Raw genomic sequence first — 6,043 nt, 5'->3', positions numbered from 1 at the left:
GTTCTCCTTGGCCCAATCGAATGTTTGAAGCCTTAGATGGCTTCCGAACATTGCGAGGACCTTAAGTAGGGCTTGGAAAGCATGTCATGGCTCCGATACGTGCCTCTAATCTCCGATCAAAGTGTCTAAGTCTTGTACGCAACGTAAAATACCTTGAAATCTCCGAAAATACCTGAAATTACCTCAAAACACCATGGAGACAAGAGCAAGGTAAAATCATGCGTAAAGTGTGTAAAAACTATTCTGAAACGCGAGACTCAACACTACAATGAGGAGGTAAATGTGCTCTAAAAACGAGCACATCAGTTTTGAATCTACTCCTAAACTTACTGAGCTACTCTTATGGATACCATCTTTTGGTGAAACGACCTCAAACAAAGAGCCTATATTATCACAATATGTTTTAGATAGACTATTAAACTTATATATAAGACTTGTCTCTCGGTGAGACCGTCTCATACAATAATTTGTGTAATGTATGAAACTAACCTCCACATTCCACTCTAATGTTAACTTTACAAGTTTCAAGTCGACATCCCTAACACCAAATCCTCCATTGTAACACCCCTGAATTTCCAACCCCTTGAACAAAACCAGAATCGTGAAGGAAGGGAGGAAATTCGGGTGTTACATAAAAAGAAAAGGGAAAAATAATTAAACTAAACACTAGAGATTAATTGAAAAGGTGAGTAAGTGAAAATTTCGGCAGCATCTCTGCCTAAAACTGAGGATGTGACAAGAATATATAAATGGATAACAGAACTAAATAAATCTAAGGCCTTTGATGCCTTCAAGAATACGCCGCGACAGAAAGAATCATCGTCGCCTTCACAAATCATCAACTCTAACGAGGATCGTGGTTCTAGTGTTAACGCATCGATTTAACGGATGCTAAAGGAGTATTCTCACTACTATACATCCAAAAACTACGCAGCGGAACTATGGATCATACAAGGAGTCACATGGCTCCATACAAAAGAAACTATACAATCCCAAAAGAAAAATTTACAAGTAATATAAAAGCTACAAGCATTAGACAATTTGTACACAATTGTTACGACTGTACTCCGCTCTTTCCCCCAATGCAAAGCAAAAGAAGCTCTTATACCTGTCATGTCAAGCTATGATCCTCCTGCTGCTCAACATAATGACCATAGTCAGATGTGTCATAGCAGGAACATCATAGAGAGTCATGATCAAACAACAACAAACACATACACGTTAGTAATTAATGAACTTATAACAATTAGAGTCATTGAACAAAACTATAGACAATGATATAGTATGGCAATAGCGAGTCTACTCATCTGTCTAAACACCTCTATTTACTCATAATTTCTCTTTCAAACTACTAATCTCTCGAAGTATATTCAAGGGTAGTGAATCTTTTCTCTATTCATGGCATAGTGACACGGTCAAGGGCGTTATCGGCCACCCGGCGCCCATGGCAAAGTATGAGCTCATGCCCCCTCCAACTGACCCTCTTGGGTCCTACCTTCGGGAAAAACTAACACACTGAGGTACTAAACCAATGAAGAGGCCACCATATTGAGGTTTGCAAGGCCCGCATGGTAACACCTCGGTCAAGGGGCGGTATCGGCCACCCAGCACCCAATGACCCAAGCATGCTCATACCCCCCTTACGGTGATCCCGTCGAACCTCACCTAGGGAACTACTTAATAAACCGGACATAATCCAGTTGAGTCACGCCAACTAATCATAAATCAAGGCTCAATAAGTAGGAAATCACTTCGATACTACAGACAACCATGGTGCGTTCTCTACTATTTAGAAATATGTTCCCATAGTCTCCTAATGCTTTCATTCTACTTGCCTATATCACTATTATGACTATACGCTAGCATAGTTTACTTTCTGGTGCTCTATAATTCTAATACGATGTATATAATCATGAAATTGATAATAATTTGTAACGATAAACATGATAATAAATTACTGCGTGTACGTACCTGCAAGCATCACTGCATGACCACAAGTTACAAAAATCACCCAACTAAGGGTCTACTTTTCTCTTATATACTGGGAACAATGGGTGAAATTAGAAAATGGGTCAAGAGGTTGGTGGTTCTTGTGGTGGTGGCTGATGTGTGTATTTTATATATTATTTTCTACCATGCCCCCATTGTATTTTCATAGCATTTCTCGCGTATTTTGCTCAATTTTCTATTGGTTTTTATGCTTGGTTGGGGTGTTTGTTTCTTATCTATTTTGTAGGTACAAAGCTCTAATTATGCTAGGAATCGACTCTTGGAGCGAGATTTGCAAGTTGGAAGGTCATAAGCTACGCAAAGGTCATTTTTGTGCTGACCAGGTCTCATACCCGGGTGGGTTTCCTCATACCCGGCCGGGTGAGCCTCTCATACCCGGGTGGGTTTCCACATACCCGACCGGGTTTGCACTTGATACTTAGAAGAATTTGAAGACGCTATTTGGAAGAAAAAGTTGCCACACGCACCCGGCCGGGTTTCCACATACCCGGCCGGGTGAGCCTCTCATACCCGGGCGGGTTTCCACATACCCGGCCGGGTGAGACTCTCATACCCGGGCGGGTTTCCACATACCCGGCCGGGTTTACTCCTGAACTTAGAAACTTTTTGATCTTTGAGATTTAGTTATGCCTCGCACCCGCCCGGGTTTCCACATACCCGGCCGGGTTAAGCAGTTATATTTTTTAGTAACTTCCCGTATCCTCCGATCTCTTTGGAGGAGGATATAAATAGCTTTTGAGGGGAATTTCCAGGATAGTTTTTTTTTCTCTGTTTTTGAGGGTTTGGTGTAAAGGGTTTCTCATATTACTTGTCATGGGGGATTGTTAATCAACACTTGAACATTGTAATTCTCATTATATTGAAGGTATTAGTTTCAATTCCAATCTCTTGTTCTTGTTTATCATTATTATTTTTGAATGTTTGCTTCTCCATTAAATTTGAATTTGATTTTCTCCATGAATTTAATTGTTGAATCTCTAGTTAGTTTTAATATGCTTAGTGAGTAGTTTTATTTCTAGGGTTTGGTGAAACTATGCAAAAGGTCATGATTCTTGTTCGATTTTAGGATTTAAATTTGGTTTGTTTAGGCGATTCAATTGATGGGTTTTTAGATTGATTGCATGTTTGGCCAATTTGCAAGTTTTATTCGCTCAATTCTATAAGCGAGAGTTGCGAGTTTGAGTGAACGATTTCCTTCCTTGAACAATTAAGCTTTAATCGCGATAGCTTGTTTTATTGTTTAATTGTCGAATTTGTTTGCGAGAGCAACATCTTCCATCGCCTTTATTCATTCCTATCCCAATTGTTGTTCATAAATCATGATCGATGCATAGTGAATCCTTTTAGCCCTAGGTTTTTAAGTATTGAATTCTATTCATCTCTTGTTTTTGCGTTTTACTTAGATAAACAAAAATCCAACATTTGATCGTTAGCAATAGTGAGCTTGGTTCAAATTGTGACTTTATTTGTCCTTCCACAGTGGTTCGACCCTACTTTTCCAACTATACTAGTTAGGTGAATTAGGAATTATTTTTGGTAGTAAAACGACCTATTAGTGGCGTGACTCAAGGTGTTGGTGGTGGAGGAGGGCTGTGCGGAGCCAAAGAGGAAGCCAACCCGCAGCCGCCTGCTGCTGTTATGCGCAACTGCAGCCGCCTACTGCTGGGGCTGCACGTGGGAGTGAGGAGGAAGGCGGGGTGCTGCTTGTGGTGGTATTGGGAGGCTACCCGCTGCTGCTCTTGGGGTGGTGCTGTTCAGTAGTGAGGGAGAGGGGAGAAAGGAAAAGAAGGAGGGAAGGGGGCTGCTGCTAGTGGTGTTCTGTGGGACCGTGCAGCGGCTGGTGGCGGCCCAGCTGCTCACTGGCGGCGCAAGGGGAGAAAAGAGAAAGAAGGAGAAGAGGGAGGAAGGAGAATGACGGCTTTCTTGAGCATTTAGGGTTTTATGCGTTTTATCCTTGTTATTATTATTATTATTATTATTATTATTATTATTATTATTATTATTATTATTATTATTATTACGTTTATTTATTATTAGGTTTATTTAATTATTTATTTTTATCTCGATTCATTTTCTTGCAAAACCCAACTAAGAGGCTCACCTTCGTGGGCTCACACATTTTAATAAAATAATCATTTTGATTCGAACCTCTTTATTTAAGAAATCGTAACTATATTTATAATATATATATATATATATATATATATATATATATATATATATATATATATATATATATATATATATATATATATATATATGTATATAAGTTAACATTTAAATTTATGCATGCAAGAAATTTATTAGAACTAATTCAAAAATAATTACGTCATTAAAATATCGGGGTGTTACAGAAGTACCTTAAATCTTCCAATTCTTACATTTCTCTTTCATTTTAGCACTTCAAATTGCTTCTCGGATACGCTAGGTTGCTCAAAAGTAAAGTTTTATGTGTTTTTTAACATTTTTTTTTCGAAATTTAGGGTTTTGCAATTCCTTTTTCATTTTAATATTTCTTTCCAAATGTAGGTTGCAATTTTTCAAATCAATACTATACTAGGTTATCCCCAATTGATTAAGGTAATATTTATTTGATTTCTTTACTTTATTGTGTTATTTTTTGAAGTATGCTTGTTGATGATGATAATGTAGTTGTTGAATTTTTTGAAGTATGCTTACTGATGATGATAATGTAATTGTTGTTGATTTCATTACAAATGTTGTTGTTTATAAATTTTTTGAATTACTTTGTATATGTTAGAAATATTTTAAAGCAAATGTTGTTATTTATAAATTTTTTGAATTACTTTATATATGTTAGAAATATTATTTGTTATTTTTTTGGCGTAAAAAGCTTACTTCCTATATATATTAGAAAGATTATAACTTGATTTAATTACTATAATTGGTTGTAAACAAATAATAATTAACTTGCTTGTAATCATATGAACTTAGTGATGATGTTGATTTTGTTTGTATTCATGTAGAAATAGCATTATTGTGTGTGGCCATAGTATGTTTTTGGAATGATTCAATTTGAGAAAGTAATAGCAATGTTCATTATGTTGGGGGTAGACGTAAACTGTTTGCATCAACTCGAACATGGATTTGAATGAGTTCAAACTTTTTATATGTACTAAGATTGGTATTGACTACACTAAAAGTATTGTAAATATAAGTTTTAAATATGATATGAGTGGACAATTGTTAGCCTTTCTGATTGAGGATGATGAGGCTGTAGATGTTATGTCTAAGCATTCATAGTTTACCCAAATTCCCTACTTGAAGTTATACGTAGAAGAGGTACCCTTAGGGAATCTAGTTGCTTCTATTCTTTCCCCTACGCCTATGCCTATGTTAACTCAAGAAACTCAAAATTCTTTTGTTCCTTATTCATCTTGTACTCCTTCTCAACCCCCTCCAAATCAAGTTTCAATTGATGCAATGGTTAGTTTAGGAGAAAGCAATGAAGTGGCACCTTGGGATGATCAGTGTTAGAGTTATGTATATATTGGACATTTGTACCAAATTAAACAGTTGTATATATTTTGTTGTATATATATGTTTATTTAGTTTATTATAGTCTTCATGCTTTCACTTATGAATGCTTGGATTTTTGGCGATGAATCACCCGCCTAGAAGGTACATTGACTTGTAATACAATGTTTTTATTGCAAATATATCAAACAAAAAGGACCCATAAATTAGGGAACATAATGCCGAAAATTCAACATAATTTCATTGATAACAATTACAAATACAAGATTAGTTTGACCACAAAATACAAGAAAAAATCAAAAACAGTCAAGCCTGAGTTCGCAGTTAGTAACTGCAAACAAAGGTTTGATCCTGTTTGACCAGGGCTTCCTTTGTTCGCAGTCACTAACTGCGAACAATTCTATCAACTTTTTTTGACCACTCCTATTTGTTCACAGTCAGTAACTGTAAACTAATTCAAACCTAGATCAAAGGCTTATTATATGTGTAAGGCTTATTATATGTTTTTTTTAATGATTTTGCTTATCTATCTGAC

Source organism: Amaranthus tricolor, chromosome 2 (assembly GCF_026212465.1).
Source record: "Amaranthus tricolor cultivar Red isolate AtriRed21 chromosome 2, ASM2621246v1, whole genome shotgun sequence".
In the NCBI taxonomy this organism is placed as follows: domain Eukaryota; kingdom Viridiplantae; phylum Streptophyta; class Magnoliopsida; order Caryophyllales; family Amaranthaceae; genus Amaranthus; species Amaranthus tricolor.
The sequence above is the reverse complement of the archived record's forward strand: the minus strand, read 5'-3'. Positions refer to the sequence as shown.